The 16,727-nt window shown below is 37.9% G+C and overlaps 1 pseudogene; it reads left to right on the top strand.

Moving 5' to 3' along the window:
• Positions 1-5,777: 5,777 nt before the first annotated feature.
• Positions 5,778-6,657, top strand: LOC122478621 (annotated as a pseudogene).
• Positions 6,658-16,727: the final 10,070 nt, after the last annotated feature.

Here is a 16,727-nt window from a genome sequence, read left to right as displayed (position 1 = left end):
ATACATATAAATAAAATTATATTTTATTTATTTATTTATTTATTTATAATTTTTTTTTCAACGTTTATTTATTTTTGGGACAGAGAGAGACAGAGCATGAACGGGGGAGGGTCAGAGAGAGAGGGAGACACAGAATCGGAAACAGGCTCCAGGCTCTGAGCCATCAGCCCAGAGCCCGACGCGGGGCTCGAACTCACGGACCGCGAGATCGTGACCTGGCTGAAGTCGGACGCTTAACCGACTGTGCCACCCAGGCGCCCCTAAAATTGTATTTTATTATCCATTCATTCCCGGACAGACAGGTTATTTCCATATCTTGGCTATTGTGAATAATGCTACAAAAAACATGGGAATATATATATCCTTTTGAGATAGTGATGCCACTTCTTTGGATATATACTAAGAGGTGAGATTAGGTGCATTTCTAGTGAGGGAATCAAACAAAGGAAAGAATCTGGTGGCTCCTCTTTCCAGCTCCCTAGCCACCCAGACCTGGCTTTTGGTGAGGCAGCGCCATCTGGTGTCATGTCTCTCTCAGAACACAAAAGAACAAGGAGTATCTTTCTCTTAGAATCTTCCAGAGAACCTGGGTGATGCATGTGTTAATAAATTTGTTTGTTGGAACCCTTTCACAATGTGTATATATATCACATCAATAATCACATTGTGCACTTTAAATACAATTACATTTTTTCAAATATCTTTTTCTCACTTGCAGGAAGAGAAGGACTTTAGTCTGCACCTTGTGGAGTTCCACTGCAGAAAATACTTGGCAGGACTTTGAAGCTGGGGGCTGGTTGTACTGAGTAGCTATGTGTACCCATGATGGAGAAGAAACTAATTTCTTTCTCTACTGTTAAGCCCAGAGATGAACATTTCTTTCTTTTTATGCTTCACATGCCTTGTTCGTAGTCTACTCTCAATTATCACCACATCAATTTCTTAGTCTGTTGGAACTGGGATTCTCCATTTCTTACTTAGTAGGAAGATGGCACCAGCTTTGTAGCTTAGATTGGACTCTGATGTAAAAGGTTTTGTTTCCTTTCACGTATTAAGGAAGTGTTGTAAAAGCGAGCAGTGTACATGTTTGGAGCCCATTGAGAAGTGGAGAATTTAGTGGGTAATTGGCTTTAAAAACAGGGTAAGGAAATTTCAGAAAGGTAGCCTTGGAAGCACTCAGGCTGAATATAGATTTGTTTTCATGGCATATTTCTTCTAGATAACCAGAGAGGAATAATAGATTCCCCAAATCAGCAAAATCAGGGTAAATTCTCCTTTGATAATGAATTCTTGCTTGACAATCTCAATTTCCCTGGAAGCTTGTTAGTGTAAAAATATCAGAGAGCTAGCATAGGAATGGTTTTAGTGTTTTATTGGAATGGTGCTTTAACTTAACAAAGTGTATGATGAAAGTTAGTGAAGTTTTTTGTTTGTTTGTTTTTGTTTTTTGTTTTTTGTGTTTTTTTTTTAGAATTTAAATATTAGTGCGTACTAACTTGACTGCTCTACTGTACATTTCTCCTATAGCAGTGGTTTTTAAACTTGAGTATGCATCAGAAGTCACTGAAAGGCTTATTAACACAGATTGGCCTTAACCCTAAAGTTTCTGATTGGGAAGGTCTAGAGGTAGAGTAACTGATAAATTGTAACTGTAATTGTACAACTGTACAGTTGTCATTGTAACTGGTAATTGTAACTGATAAATTCTCTAGTAATACTTAAACTGTTGCTACTAGGACTACACCTGAAACAGTTTGGAGTTCAGGATTGCTTTGTCAATAATGCTCTTTGTTATTGCAGGAGAGATACTGATGATACAAAAACTGGAGAAATTTATAGGCCTTTGACCCCAATGGTGGAAAGTAATAAACTAAGCTCTAGAACCAGGAAAGTTCTACATAAATAAATATTCACACATTGAAGTGATTACTACATACAAATGCATTCTGTATATGATCATGAGATGGAGGGTGCATGTGATGGAGGGTGCTGTGATGGAGGTATACTAAATATTTCCAATTATTCTGAAGTGATTTCTGTTCTTCACATTAGCTATTAAAAGTAAATCAGAAATTCCTGGAGTTAGGGACAAAATTGTTGCAACAAATATTCTTAATTTTACCCTTTGGAAAATGCCAAGCTTTTTCAAAGTCCTTTTGCATCTCCCCACGTTTCCTTATTTCTCTGAAGCCTCTACCAACTCCACTCTTCCCCTACCATGCCATTTACAAGTGCACAAAATACTTTCATTTCATTTGCTTACCTGTCTATTCTGCAGGCCTTTTCTCTTAAGTTAATTCTGTCAAATCCTGACTATGCCGCTGTGCTTATTGACCCTGACAAAGTGAATAAAGTGTACTGCACACTATAGGTTTTATTCTTGCTCCTAATTTAAATATAAATATTATTAGATGGGTTTGTTATGTTTATAGCTAAAATTATTCCTAAAATTTATAAAAATTTTAGAATTTTAAACAAACAAAAAAAAGGTGAGATTATTGGATCATATAGTAATTCTATTTTCTTGAGGCACCTCCATATTGTTTTCCATAAGAGCTGCACCAATTAACTTTCCAAACAGCAATGTACAAAAGTTTCCTTTTCTCCACATCCTCACCAGCATTATTTATCTCTTATCTTTTGATAATAGACATCTTAACAGTTGTGAGGTTGTATCTCATTATGGTTTTGATGTGCATTTCCTTGATGAGTACTGATGTTGAATATCTTTTCATGTACCTATTGGCCATTTGTATGTCTTCTTTGAGAAAATGTCTATTCACATTCTTTGCCCATTCTTTCATTGGTTTACTTGTTGTTTTGCTACTGAGTTGTATTAATTCCTTATATATTTTGGATATTAACTCCTTATTGGATATGTGGTTTGCAAATATTTTCTTCCATTTCACAGGTTGGCTTTTCACTTTGTTGATGGTTTCTTGTGCTGTGCAGCAACTATTTTGCTTAATGTAATCCCATTTGTTATTTTTGCTTTTATTGTATTTGGTTTTGGTGTCAAATCAAAAAATCATTGCCAAGACTAACATCAAGGAGCTTTCCCCCATATTTTCTTCTAGTAGTTTTATGCTTTGTCTTATGTTTAAGTCTATAACCCATTTTGAATTGATCTTTGTGTATGCTGTAAGATACGAGTCTGATTTCATTCTTTTGGTCTCGGAGATCCTGTTTCCCCAATACCATTTATTGAAGAAATTATTCTTTACCCCTTGTGTATTCTTTGTACCTTTATCAAAAATTAATTAACTATATGTACCTGGGTATATCTGATTTCTCGTTTTTTCCATTAATCTATGTGCCTGTTTTTTATGCTAATACCACTGTTTTGATTACTATAACTTTGTAATAGTTTAAATCCAGAACTGTAATGCCTCCTGCTTTGCTCTTTTTGCTCAAGATTGCTTTAGCTATTCAGTGCCTTGTGTGGTTCCATATGAATTTTCAGATTATTTTGTCTATTTCTGTAAAAAAAAAAAACGTGATTGAATTTTGATAGAGATTGCATTGAATCTGTAGATTGCTTTGGGTAGTATGGACATTTGAATATTAATTCTTTGAATACATGAACACAGGATATCTTTTATTTATTTGTGTTTTCTTTAATTTCCTTCATCAGCATTTTATAGATTTCAGTGTATAGGTCTTTCATCTTCTTGATCTTAGTTCTTTCTGATACTATTGTAAATGCAATTTTCTTTTTTTTTTTTTAAGTTTATTTATTTATTTTGAGGGGGGGGAGGGGCAGGCTTGAACGTATGAATCCATGAACCTGAGCCAAAACCAAGAGTCATCACTTAACTGACTGAGCCACCCAGGTGCCCCATGTAAATGCAACTTTCTTAATTTCTCTTTCATATTATTCATTGTTAATGTGTAGGGATACAATGGATTTTTATGTATTGATTTTTTATCTTGTGACCTTCCTGAATTCCTTCATTAGTCCTAACAGTTTCTTGGTGGAGCCTTTAAGGTTTTCTATATATAATATTATATCCTCTGTAAAGAGACAATTTTATATCTTCTTTTCTGATTTGGATGGCTTTTATATCTTTTTCTTGTCTAATTACTCCAGCAAGGACTTCCAATACTATGTAAAACCAAAGTGGTAAAAGTTGGCAACCTTGTCTTATTCCTTATGTTAGAGGAAAAGCTTTCAGCTTTTCACCACTAAACATGATGTTAGCTGTGGGATTGTTATATATGGTCTTTATGTTAGATGTGGTCTTTATACCTTCCTTCTAAACCTAGTTTTCTGAGAGTTTTTAACATGAAAAATATGTTGAATTTTGTCAAATGTTTTCTATGAATGTATTGAGATGATCATATGATTTTTATCTTTCATTTTGCTAATGTCATGGATCATTTATTAATTTGTGTTTGTTAAATCATCCTTGCATCCCAAGGATAAATACTGCTTGATCATGGTATATGATCCTTTTGATCTCCTGTTGAATTTGGTTTGGTAAATTGTTCTTTTTTAAATTTTTAAAAATCTTTATTTATTTTTGAAAGAGAGAAAAAGACAGAGCATGAGCAGGAGCAGAGAGAGAGACACACACACAGAATCCAAATCAGGTTCCAGGCTCTGAGCTGTCAGCACAGAGCCCAATGAGGAGCTTGAACCCATAAACCACGAGATCATGACTTGAGCTGAAGTCGAATGCTCAACTGACTGAGCCACCCAGGCATCCCTGCTAAGTTGTTATTGAAGATTGTTATATCTTTTGATAAATTGACCTCTTTATTATTACATAATTACCTTCATTGACTGTTTTCCTAGTTTTAACTTAAAGTCTGTTTTGTGTGATTTAACTAAAGCTACTCCTGCTTGCTTTTTGTTTCCACTGGCATGGGCTATTTTCGCAATTCCTTGACTTTGAGTTTGTATGTATCTGTAAAGCTGAAGGGACTCTCTTATAGTCAGCATTTTTTTAAAGTCCTTTGGAGAATTCAACACACTTGCATTTAGAGTAATTACTGTTAGTTATGAACTTCATAATGTCAACTTATAAGTTGTTTTCGGGCTTTTTTATAGTTTTCTTGTTCCTTTATTCCCCTTTTCTTCCACCCTTTTCTAATATAAGAATTTAGTGCTATAAATTTACCTTCAGCATTACTTTATTGCACAAAAGTTGATATTTGGTATTCATTTTTCATTCAGTTGCACATTATTTTTAATTTCCTTTTTACCTGTGATTATTTAGAGTTGCAGTGTTTATTTCAAAAGCTTTTGAGGGTTTACTGCTATATTTATGTTATTTATTTGTATATTGATTCTATTATTGTCAGCAAACATACTAAGTATGGTTTCAATTCTTTTAAATTTGTTGAAGTTACTTTTGTGGACCAATGTGGCCTATAGTTATTTTTCCACATACAAAATACTTTGCCACCTCCTTCTGGCCTCCGTAGTTTCAAGTGAGACATCTGCTACCTTTCTAATTGTTGTTTCCCTAGAGGTAATCCATCATTTCTCTCTAGCTGTGTTCAAAGATTTTCTTCGAAGATGTCCTGGCAGTGTGGTGTGGAGTGGCTGTCAGGGCCAGGAGAACAAGCACCCATGTCACTATCACTCCCAGAGCAGCCCAGGCCCCCCTTCTCTGCCCCACTGCGCTCTCAGATGCCAAGCACTGCAACTCCCTGCATGCAGTGAACTGGGCCACGGAGCCTCTGGGGCGATGTCCAGCCCTCCTGCCCAACCTGCTCTCCCACCAGTCGCCACCTCCACCCCCAGTGCACAAAGAGCCCATGTATGAACCATGGAGGAGGCTTCACCCTGAGGCTGCAGCCAGCTGCACCTGGAGAAGCTGACCCTGGGGATCATGCACATCCTAAAATCTTCTCCAGGTGTAACAAAGGTGGCTATCATAGAAAAGCTGCCTGCTGAACGTCATATGATTTCTTCAGGGGAACAAAAAAGTAACTGCTTGCTATCAGAGGATGTGAAGAATTTTTATCTGATTAACAATGGCTTCCACATGACATGGAGTGTGAAGCTGGATGAGAACACCATTCCATTGGGCAGCATGGCAATTAATAGAATCTCAAAACTGACTCAACTCAACCAGTCTTCCATGTATTCACTCCCTAATGCACCAACCCTGGAAGACCTGGAAGATGATGCACTTGAAGCCAGTGAGAACCAGCCAGAGAAGCCTCACTTTGATTCTTGCAGTGTGATGTTTGAGCTGGATCCTTGGAAATGGGAATGGGAAGGTTTACCTTGTCTACAAAAGAGGGAAAGCAGCAGTAGCATAAGACATTGACTTCCGGTTCCTGGCCAGAGCATTACACTGGCATTTGATCACAGATACTTGTACTGGTTACTATTGCCTGCTCATCATGCACCTGGGCCTGCCGGAGTGGCAGTATGCCTTCACCAGCTATGGCATTAGCCCACAGGCCAAGCAATTGTTCAACACGTATAAACCCATTACCTACAACACAAACCTGCTCATGGAAGAGACCTACTCCTTCATGAACAAGCTGGATCCCAGCAAAATGTTCAAGAGCAAGAGCAAGACCTTAATCTCCAAAAAGAAAGCTCCTGCATAGCCTACACGTGGCCAGAAAGGGCCCTCAGGTCCTCCCTCCACCTCTAAATACTCTTCTAGCTCTGGAAACCCCATCCAGAAATGAGCATCACCACCTCCCCACCAGCTCCACAGCAATAATTTCCATGCACAGATATCCCAAGCCTCAGATTCTGTGCGTGGAACCATGTGTTTCTTCCTACATGAGTAAGCCAAATCCTAGGCCTTTTACTCCTGTTGGCATTAGCCAGGAGTTCGAAGGCGTACTCAGGTCTCCCCCAGGGTCATTTCTCCATCCAGCCTCCGAAAGCTGTGGAGCATTTGTTTGAGTAGATAAATAGATCTGTTAAGAGCTTCCCTCTCTTTCCACCCTCAGCCCTGGACACCCGTTAGCAGTGATTAGAGAACTCCCCCAAATAAACCACTGATTTTGACCAGGCATTAAAACTGTGCCACTAGTGGCAACCACTAGCCACATGTGGCTATTTAAACTATGTTAAACATTCCATTCCTCTGGGGTGCCAGGGTGGTTCAGTTGGTTAAGTGTCCGACTCTTGATTTCAGCTCAGGTCATCATGTGTTCATGTGTTTGAGCCTTGCAGTGAGAGTCTGCTTGGGATTCTCGCTCTCTCCCTCCTTCTGTATCTCTCCCCTGCTCACGTGCTTTCTCTCTCTCTCTCTCTCTCTCCCAAAACAATAAACAAAAAATTTTAAAAATTCAATTCCTCAATTGCAAAAAAAAAAAAAAAAAGGCTGTCTTTACTTTCTGTAAGTTTGATTATTATGTACCTTGGTGTTTTTTTAAGTTTATTTATCTTAATTTGGATTTTCTCACATTACTAAATCTGTAATGTAGGTATAGGCTTGTCATCAAATTTGGGAAATGTTTAGCCATTCAAATACTTTTTTCAAATATTTTTTAGCCTTATAATTTCATTTTCTCTTTATGGGATTCTTAATATATGAATATTATGTATTTTGTTATTCTTCCATGATTCCCGTGTCTCTGTTTATTTTTAGTTTATTTTCTGCATGTTGTTTAGATTAGGTAATCTGTTGATTTTTCTTTGAGCCCACTGATTCTTTCAACTATGGTTTTCAATGTATTTTTACACCTTTCAGTGATTTTTAATTTAAGTTAGTGTATTTTTCATTTCTATAATATCCTTTTGTTTTCTTTGTTATTCTTTCTTTCTTTCTTTCTTTCTTTCTTTCTTTCTTGAGTAGAGAAAGAGAGAGGCAAGCACACGCTAGTTGGGGGGAGGGGCAGAGGAAAAGACAATCTTAAGCAAGCTCCATGCCCAGAGCAGAGCCTGACTTGGGGCGCAATTTCATGACCATGAGACCATGATGTAGGCTGAAATTAAAAGTCAGACGCTTAACCAACTGAGCCATCCGGGTGCACCCTTTTGTTCTTTTTATATCTTCTTTTTTTTTTTTTTTTTTTTGCTGGGGTTTTCTATTTTTTTAAATTTGTTTCAAAAATATTTGTAATTGCTTTTTGAAGCAGTTATATTATGGCTGATTTAACATCCTTGTCAGAAAATTCCTTTACCTGAATTATCCAGTCTTGGTGTCTGTTTATTCTTTGCTAGTTTAAACTGTGATTTTATTTTATTTTTTGGTTTTTAGTATGCTTAGTGACTTTTTAAAAATTGTATCTTAGATAGTTTCCATTTTATTTTGTGTGACTCTGGTCTCTATTTATTTTTAACCATGAAATCACTGTTTTAGGTGTAGTATGCATGTCAAAAGGTGAATAAATGTTCAACTCCACATTGTGCCCTACTGACACCACTTTTGCAAATGCAAAGCACTGACTCACACGACCTTTTTGCTGGTTAGTAAGGATGGAATTTTAGCTTTCTTCTCAGCCTTACTTACTCCTCCTTGGAGACAACAAATCACTGACTGGAACTGCCTTATTGATGCTTCACAAGACTGGAAGTTTAATGCTCTGCTAGGCATAACTGACACTAGAATTGTGGGAAATCACAGTCAATGTTGACTACCACAGCTGCTTACTGTCTTGTTTCATCAATTATTGCTGCCTGGAGGTAGAAATGTATCTCCACTGGTCTTTGCTGACATAGTGGAAACTAGTACAGCCTCACACCATCGCCTTCTGCCTTTGTGCTGCTATGTGGAAGTGCAAGATCAATATCTTGCTGCTTCTACTGACATCAGGGAAGGGGAAAGCAGTGTACAGTTTAGCATCACCTTGCACTGCCTCATTCCACCTCTTTGTGGGTGGGTTTTGGTGAACCTCATTTTCCTGCTAGTCCCTACTGACACCAGGGTTGTGGAAAAGCAAAGTCCCAAGTAGTCAGTCCCACATCACACTACCTCATTGCTTCCGTGTGAGCACGGAAGGTGAGCATCCTACTATGCCAAACTGACACCACCACTGCAAAAACAGAACACCAACTTACACTGCTTTGCACTAGCTAATTTCTGCCTCTTTGCCACTCATTACTACTAGGTCAGGGTGGATGGTCTGTTTCTCACTAGGCCCACTGACATTAAGGGGGGAATGTGAACTGCCATCTCACACCACCTGTTGTTCTATGTTGGAAGTAGCAGTTTAGCTTTTCACTGTGCCCTGATGAAACCAGGCATTTGCAAAACAGTGTACCAACTAGTGCTGCCTGTTTACTGTTTGTAGGGATGTAAATCCAGCTCTTATCTGGGACCCACTGACACTACCTCTGCAATAGCAGAGTTCTAATTCACACCACCTGTTGCTTCTGGGTGGCAGCAACACTTTAGCTTCTCACTGGGTCCTGCTGACACCAGGGGTTGGAAAGCAGTGGATTGACTAGTAACACCTTATTGTTGTCTGGTGGAACTGGAAGTGTAGCTCCCCACTGGGATTAACTGAAACTATACTAGTATGGAAAGAAAACTAAGCAGTCCTGTCTTTCTTTGTTTATTCAGCTTTATTGATGCTGAATGGGCATAGAAACCCAGCTCCTTGCTTGGCCCCACTGACACCACCCAGGAGGGTGAATCAAAACACCCTCTATTATCACCAAGCAGGGAGTGGAAGGTCAGTTCCTTGTTGAGACCCATTAACATCACTTTTTCTGTGCCTGTTGGTATTTCTGAGTTGTAGGATTTATTTTTTCCCCAGTATCCCATTCAGTAAATGGAAGGCAAAATGAAAGTGCAGGAAACTGACCAAGTTCCTAAAGTTTCAAGGTACCTAAACAGTCCACCACTTTCCTTCCACTTTCAGAGTTGTTTTATGTTTTGTAATATTCATATTTTTGAGTTGTAAGATAGAGGACTAGAAAATATAGGTGCTACTCTATCCTCGCTAGAACCCAGTAGTATGTTTTTAAATATAGTTTACTTCTTACTATTAGAATATGAAGATGAAATTTTTTTGTACACTGATTGTGGTCCCAGGTTCTTACTAACTTTATATACATTTGCATAATTTGTTCATAGATTCTTCTGGACTTACATGTATAGGTTTGTCACCTGTAAATAAAAACAACTTTTTTGTTTTCCTTTATAATAATTGTACCTTTTATTAGTTTTTACTGCTTATTGCATTACTTAAGAACTCCATTGCAATAATGAATTAATGTGGGGATCATGGGCATCCCTTTCTTATGCTGAAATCAAATAGGGCTTTATTCAATATTTCCTCATTAAGTATATGTTATTTATCGGGTTTTTGAATATATGCTTCTATTAGTAGAGCTCCCCTCTATTCCAAACTTTTTGAGCTAAAAAACACATTATATGTCTGTATTGAATTTTATAAAATACATTTTCTCTGTCTCTTTTTCCCTTTCTTATATGATTTACATTGATTTTTTTGAATGTTAAAGCAATCTTGTATTTCTGGACTAAATATATCATTGGGTTATATAGTATAATATAGTATTTTTCATGTATCCTTGCATATAATTAGCTTTTATTTTGTTTAGGTTTTTTTTTTTGGCTATGTTAAAGATTTATATAGCCTTGTAATATTCTTTTCATATGATAACTTAGTCATGTTTTCATATTAGTTATAGTAGTTTTATAAAACACATTGGGAATTGTTTGATATTATATATTCTCTGAAAGATTTTGTGTAGAGTTATTAAATAAATATATATATTTCTTCCTAAAACAATTGAAAGAATTCACTAGTTAAGCCATCTGGATTTAAATTTATTTTTATGGGGAAGAGAGGAGATAAGATGGCAGAGAAGTAAGAGGACCCTGAGCTTGTCTCATCCTTTGAACACAGCTAGATCAACATCAAACCATTTTGAACACCTAGGAAATTGATCTGAGAATTAACAGAACAATCTGCATAATTTGAGAGAGAGAATGCAGCAGGTACATGGTGTGGAGAGGTGAATTGGGGGAGAGAAGAGCTGCAGTGCCACAGAGAGGAGGGAGCCATTTTTGCTGAGAGGTGAAAGACAGAGGAGAAGAAAAAGCAGCACACTGGGTTTGTGCAATAAAGCAGTCCCCTTGAAAGCAACTGGAGAGAAAGAGTGAAAACTTGCACAGACGACTGCATAAGACTCTCCAATACAAGTGATAGGGGGAGAAGAAGAGAGTCTCAATACTACCAGTGTTCCATAAACAATGGAGCAGAGTCTGAAGTTTCAGAGGTAAGCCACTGGTGGTGCTCAGGAAAGGAAGCAGGGAGGAGCCCCAGGAGAGGGCAGCGCTATCTGAAGATCTTCTGGGCCATACAGGGAGAAGCAGTTCCCCTGCTTGGAGTACATTTGGTAGAGCTGATATGGCCTCTCCCTGAGCAAAAGACCAGTGGGTGCCATCAGACCAACATGTTCACCCATATAGGGACAACGACACTGGCTGAAGGTAGCAAACCCTTGTGTTGGCTGTTTGTTGTGATTTATCATAGGCTCTGAGCCACTGCTGCTGCAAGGCGCCATGACTATTTCCTGGGACAAGCCAGCCACAGTGACCTGAGACCATCCCCAAGACCATATGAGTGTGTGTGTGTGTGGGGGGGGGGGGTGTCTCTGAATTGTGAGGTTTTGAAACACAGCTGCACCTGAGATAAAACTCTGAAGAGAGGCACCGCCTGGTAGGTGGACAGTTTGGACACAGAAAGGGGGAAGGCAGGAAGCTGACAGAAGTGGGGGGCACAAGGCACAGGGCGGGTGATGGATGAATCAGGTGACTGTGAGGGCATGAACTTCCAGCTCTGGAGACTAGAGAGCGAGGTGGAGCCGTTTTCACTATTAGCCACCGAACAGGGACCCACCCAAGTGAGATAAACAGTGCCACCAAGTGGAAAACGGAGCCATTACACCAAGCCCTGAGGGGGGTGGGGGCATGGGACAGTGCCCTCCAGGCACATCTCCACTAGGGCAGTCAGCCCGAGAACCAGAATAGCAGGCTCCTCCCCCAAAAGACCAACACAAATCTCTCTCAAGAGCTTAGTCTACTGACCATACACTGCTGCAAAGTTTCAGCTGTAGAGGAAACTGAATCTAGCTTCATTTGGGTTTTTTGTTTGTTCGTTTGTTCATTTTGTTGTTGTTGCTTCTGTTTTTATTGTTGTTATTTTTCTTTTCTTTTGTTTCTTAGCTAGAGAAGGAGCAAAAATATTTATCTTGATTTATTTTTATTTTACTTTGTTATTTATTATTTAGTTTTATTTTTTCCTCCTTTTCTCTTTTCTCCTTTTTTCTATCAAACTTCTCTTAATACACAAACCAAAACACACCTAGGATTTAACTTCTTTTATTTGATTTCTTTAATTTTTAAATTTATTTCATTCTATTATTATTTTTTTTTCTTCCTCCAAAATGACAAGACAGAGGAATTGACCTTATAAGATAGAACAGGAAGAAATTACAAACAGGGATTTAGTCAATGCAGGTATAAGTAAGATGTCTGGACTAGAATTTAAAACACCAATTATAAGAATACTAGCTGGCTTGAAAGAAGCATAGAAGACACAAGAGAATCCCTTTATGCAGAAATAAAATAACTAATATCTAATCAGGCCAAATTAAAAAATGCAAAACTGACATGCAAACCCAAATGGAGGCCATAAAAATGAGGATGGATGAGACAAAGGAGTGAATAGCAATATAGAAGATAAAATTATGGAAAATAATGAAGCTGAAAGGAAGAGAGAAATAAAGGTCAGGGATCACAAAGGCAGACTTATGGAACTCAGTGATTTATTAAAACATAGTAACATTTATATCATATCATAGGAGTTTCAGAAGATGAAGAAAGAGAAAAAACAGGCAGAAGGTTATGTGAAGAAATTATAGATGAAAACTTCCCTAATCTGGGGAAGGACACAGACATCAAAATCCAAGAAGAATAGATAACTCCCATTAAATTCAACAAAAGCTGGCCACTACCAAGACATATCATAGTCAAATTCACAAAATACAGACAAGGAAAGAATCATGAAAGCAGCAAGGGAAAAAAGTCCTTAACCTACAAGGTTAGACAGATCAGGTTTGCAGCAGATCTGTCCACAGAAACTTGGCCAGCCAGAAAGGAGTGGCAAGATATATTTAACATGCTGAAAGGAAAAATATGAAGCCAAGGGTACTGTATCCAGCAAGGCTGTCATTCAAAATAGAGGGGGATATAGTTTCTCACAAACAAGAACTAAAGGAGTTTGTGACCACTAAGACACTCCTACAGAAAATTTTAAGGTGGTCCCTTTGAGTGGAGGAAAAAAAGAAAAAAAAAAAAGCAACAAAGACTAGAAAGGACCAGAGAGCATCACCAGAGACACCAACTCAACAGTTAAAAAAAATGGCACTAAATTCACTCTGAATGTAAATGGACTAAATGTTCCCATAGAAAGATACAGGGTTTCAGAATGGATAAAGGCAGATATGCTGTCTATAACAGACTCATTTTAGACCTAAGGACACCTGCAGATTGAAAGTGAGGGGATGTAGAACCATATATCATGCTAATGGACATCAAAAGAAAGCCAGGGTAGCCATACTTATATCAGACAAGTGAGATTTTAAAAATTGTTTTAAATTTATTAATTTATTTTCAATTTATTTTTTACTTTTTATTTTTTGCTACTTTTATTTTTTAATTTACAGCCAAGTTACTTAGCATATAGTGCTATGATAATTTCAGGAGGAGACTCCAGTGATTTATCCCCTATGTATAACACCCAGTGCTCATCCCAACAAGTGTCCTCCCTAATGACCCTTGCTCATTTTAACCCATTCCCCCAATCACAACCCCTCCAGCAACCCTCAGTTTGTGCTCTGTATTTAAGAGTCTCTTATGTTTTGTCCCCCTCCTTGTTTTTATATTATTTTTATTTCCCTTCTCTTATGATCACCTCTTTTGTATCTTAAATTCCTTACATGAGTTAAGTCATATGATATTTGTCTTTCTCTGACTTGCCCATTTCACTCAGTATAATACCCTCTAGTTCCATCTACGTAGTTGCAAATGGCAAGATTTCATTCTTTTTGATTGCTGAGTAGTACTCCATTGTATATATATATACCACATCTTCTTTATCCATTCATCCATCGAGGGACATTTGGGCTCTTTCCATACTTTGGCTATTGTTGATAGCACTGCTATAAACATGGGGGTGCATGTGTCCCTTCGAAACAGCATACCTGTATCCCTTGGATAAATACCTAGTGGTTCAATTGCTGGGTCGTAGGGTAGTTCTAGTTTTAATTTTTTGAGGAAACTCCATACTGTTTTCCAGAGTGGCTGCACCAGTTTGCATTCCCACCCGCAGTGCAAAAGAGATCCTCTTTCTCCACATCCTCACCAACATCTGTTGTTGCCTGAGTTGTTAATGTTAGCCATTCTGACTGGTGTGATGTGGCATCTCATTGTGGTTTTGATTTGTATTTCCCTGACGATGAATGATGTTGAGCATTTTTTCAAGTGTCGGTTGGCCATCTGGATGTCTTCTTTGGAGAAGTGTCTATTCATGTCTTTTGCCCATTTCTTCACTGGATTATTTGTGTTTTGGGTGTTGAGTTTGATAAGTTCTTTATAGATTTTGGATACTAACCCTTTATCTTATATGTCATTTGCAAATATCTTCTCCCGTTCCATCAGTTGTATTTTAGTTTTGCTGATTGTTTCCTTCCCTGTGCAGAAACTTTTTATCTTGATGAGGTCCCAATAGTTCATTTTTGCTTTTGTTTCCCTTGCCTCTGCAAACGTGTTGAGTAAGAAGTTGCTGCAGCTGAGGTCAGAGAGGTTTTTGCCTGCTTTCTCCTCTAGGATTTATTTTATCCATTTTGAGTTTGCTGTTGTGTATGGTGTAAGAAAGTGGTCCAGGTTCATTATTCTGCATGTTGCTGTCCAGTTTGCCCAGCACCATTTGCTGAAGCGAGTGTCTTTATTCCATTGGATATTCTTTCCTGCTTTGTCAAAGATTAGTTGTCCATACATTTGTGGGTCCATTCCTGGACTCTCTATTCTTTTCCATTGATCTGAGTGTCTGTTTTTGTGCCAATACCATACTGTCTTGATGATTACAGCTTTGTAATACATCTTGAAGTCCAGGATTGTGATGCCTCCAGCTTTGGTTTTCTTTTTCAGGATTTCTTTGGCTATTCAGGGTCTTTTCTGGTTCCATACAAATTTTAGGATTGTCTGTTCTAGTTCTGTGAAGATTGCTGGTGTTATTTTGATAGGGATTACATGGGGTATGTAAATTGCTTTAGGTAGTATTGACATTTTAACAATATTTGTTCTTCCAATCCATGAGCATGGACTATTTTTCCTTTGTGTGTGTGTGTGTGTCTTCTTCAATTGCTTTCATAAGCTTTCTATAGTTTTCAGTGTATACAGTTTTCACCTCTTTGGTTAGGTTTATACCTAGGTATTTTATGGGTTTTGATGCAATTGTGAATGGGATCAATTCCACGGTTTCTTTTTCTGTTGCTTCATTGCTGGTGTATACGAATGCAATGGATTTCTGTGCATTGATCTTACATCCTGAGACTTTACTGAATTCATGGATCAGTTCTAGCAGGTTTTGGTGGAATCTTCCTTCCTACTGATTTGGATGCCTTTTATTCCTTTGTGTTGTCTGACTGCTGAGGTTACGACTTCCAATACTATATTGGATAACAGTGGTGAGAGTGGATATCCCTGTCATGTTCCTGACCTTAGGGGAAAGTTGTAAGTTTTCCTCAACTGAGTATCGTATTAGCCTGGGGTCTTTCATATATGGCTTTTATGATCTTGAAGTACGATCCTTCTATCCCTACATTCTTGAAGGTTTTTATCAGGAAAGGATGCTGAATTTTGTCAAATGCTTTCTCTGCATCTATTGAGAGGATCATGTGGTTCTTGACCTTTCCTTTATTGACGTGCTGTATCACATTGATTGCTTTGCAGATATTGAACCAGCCCTGCATCCCAGGTGTAAATCCCACTTGATTGTGGTGAATAATCCTTTTAATGTACTGTTGGATCTGATTGGCTAGTAACTTGTTGAGAATTTTTGCATCCATGTTGATCAGGGAAATTGGTCTGTAGTTCTCCTTTTTAGCGGGGCCTTTGTCTGGTTTTGAAATCAAGGTAATGCTGGCTTCATAGAATGAGTTTGGAAGTTTTCCTTCCATTTTTATTTTTTGAAAGAGCTTCAAAAGAATAGGTGTTAATTCTTTAAATGTTTTATAGAATTCCCATAGAAAGCTATCTGACGCTGGACTCTTGTTTTTTGGGAGATTTTTGATGACTATTTTGATTTCTTTACTGGTTATGGGTCTGTTAAAATTTTCGATTTCTTTTTGTTTCAGATTTGGTAGTTTATATGTTTCTAGGAATTTGTTCATTTATTCCAGATTGCCCATCTTATTGGTGTATAATTGTTCATAATATTCTCTTATTATTTGTATAACTGCTGTGTTGGTTGTGATCTCTCCCTTTCATTCTTGATTTTATTTATTTGTGTCCTTTCCTTTTCCTTTTTGATCAAATTGGCTAGGGGTTTATCAATTTTGTTACTTCTTTCAAAGAGCCAACTACTGAATTCAGTGACCTGTTCTACTATTTTCTTTCTTTATTTCAATAGCATTGATTTCTGCTCTAATCTTTATTATTTCCCATCTTCTGTTGGTTTTGGGGTTTTATTTGCTGTTCTTTTTCCAGCTCTTTAAGGTGTAAGGTTAGGTTGTGTACCTGAGACCTTTCTTCCTTCTTTAGGCAGGA

The sequence above is a fragment of the Prionailurus bengalensis genome, unplaced genomic scaffold (genome assembly GCF_016509475.1).
Source record: "Prionailurus bengalensis isolate Pbe53 unplaced genomic scaffold, Fcat_Pben_1.1_paternal_pri Un_scaffold_112, whole genome shotgun sequence".
Classification (NCBI taxonomy): Eukaryota; Metazoa; Chordata; class Mammalia; order Carnivora; family Felidae; genus Prionailurus; species Prionailurus bengalensis.
Note: the sequence above shows the minus strand (reverse complement) of the source record. Positions and strands in the feature narration are given on the sequence as shown.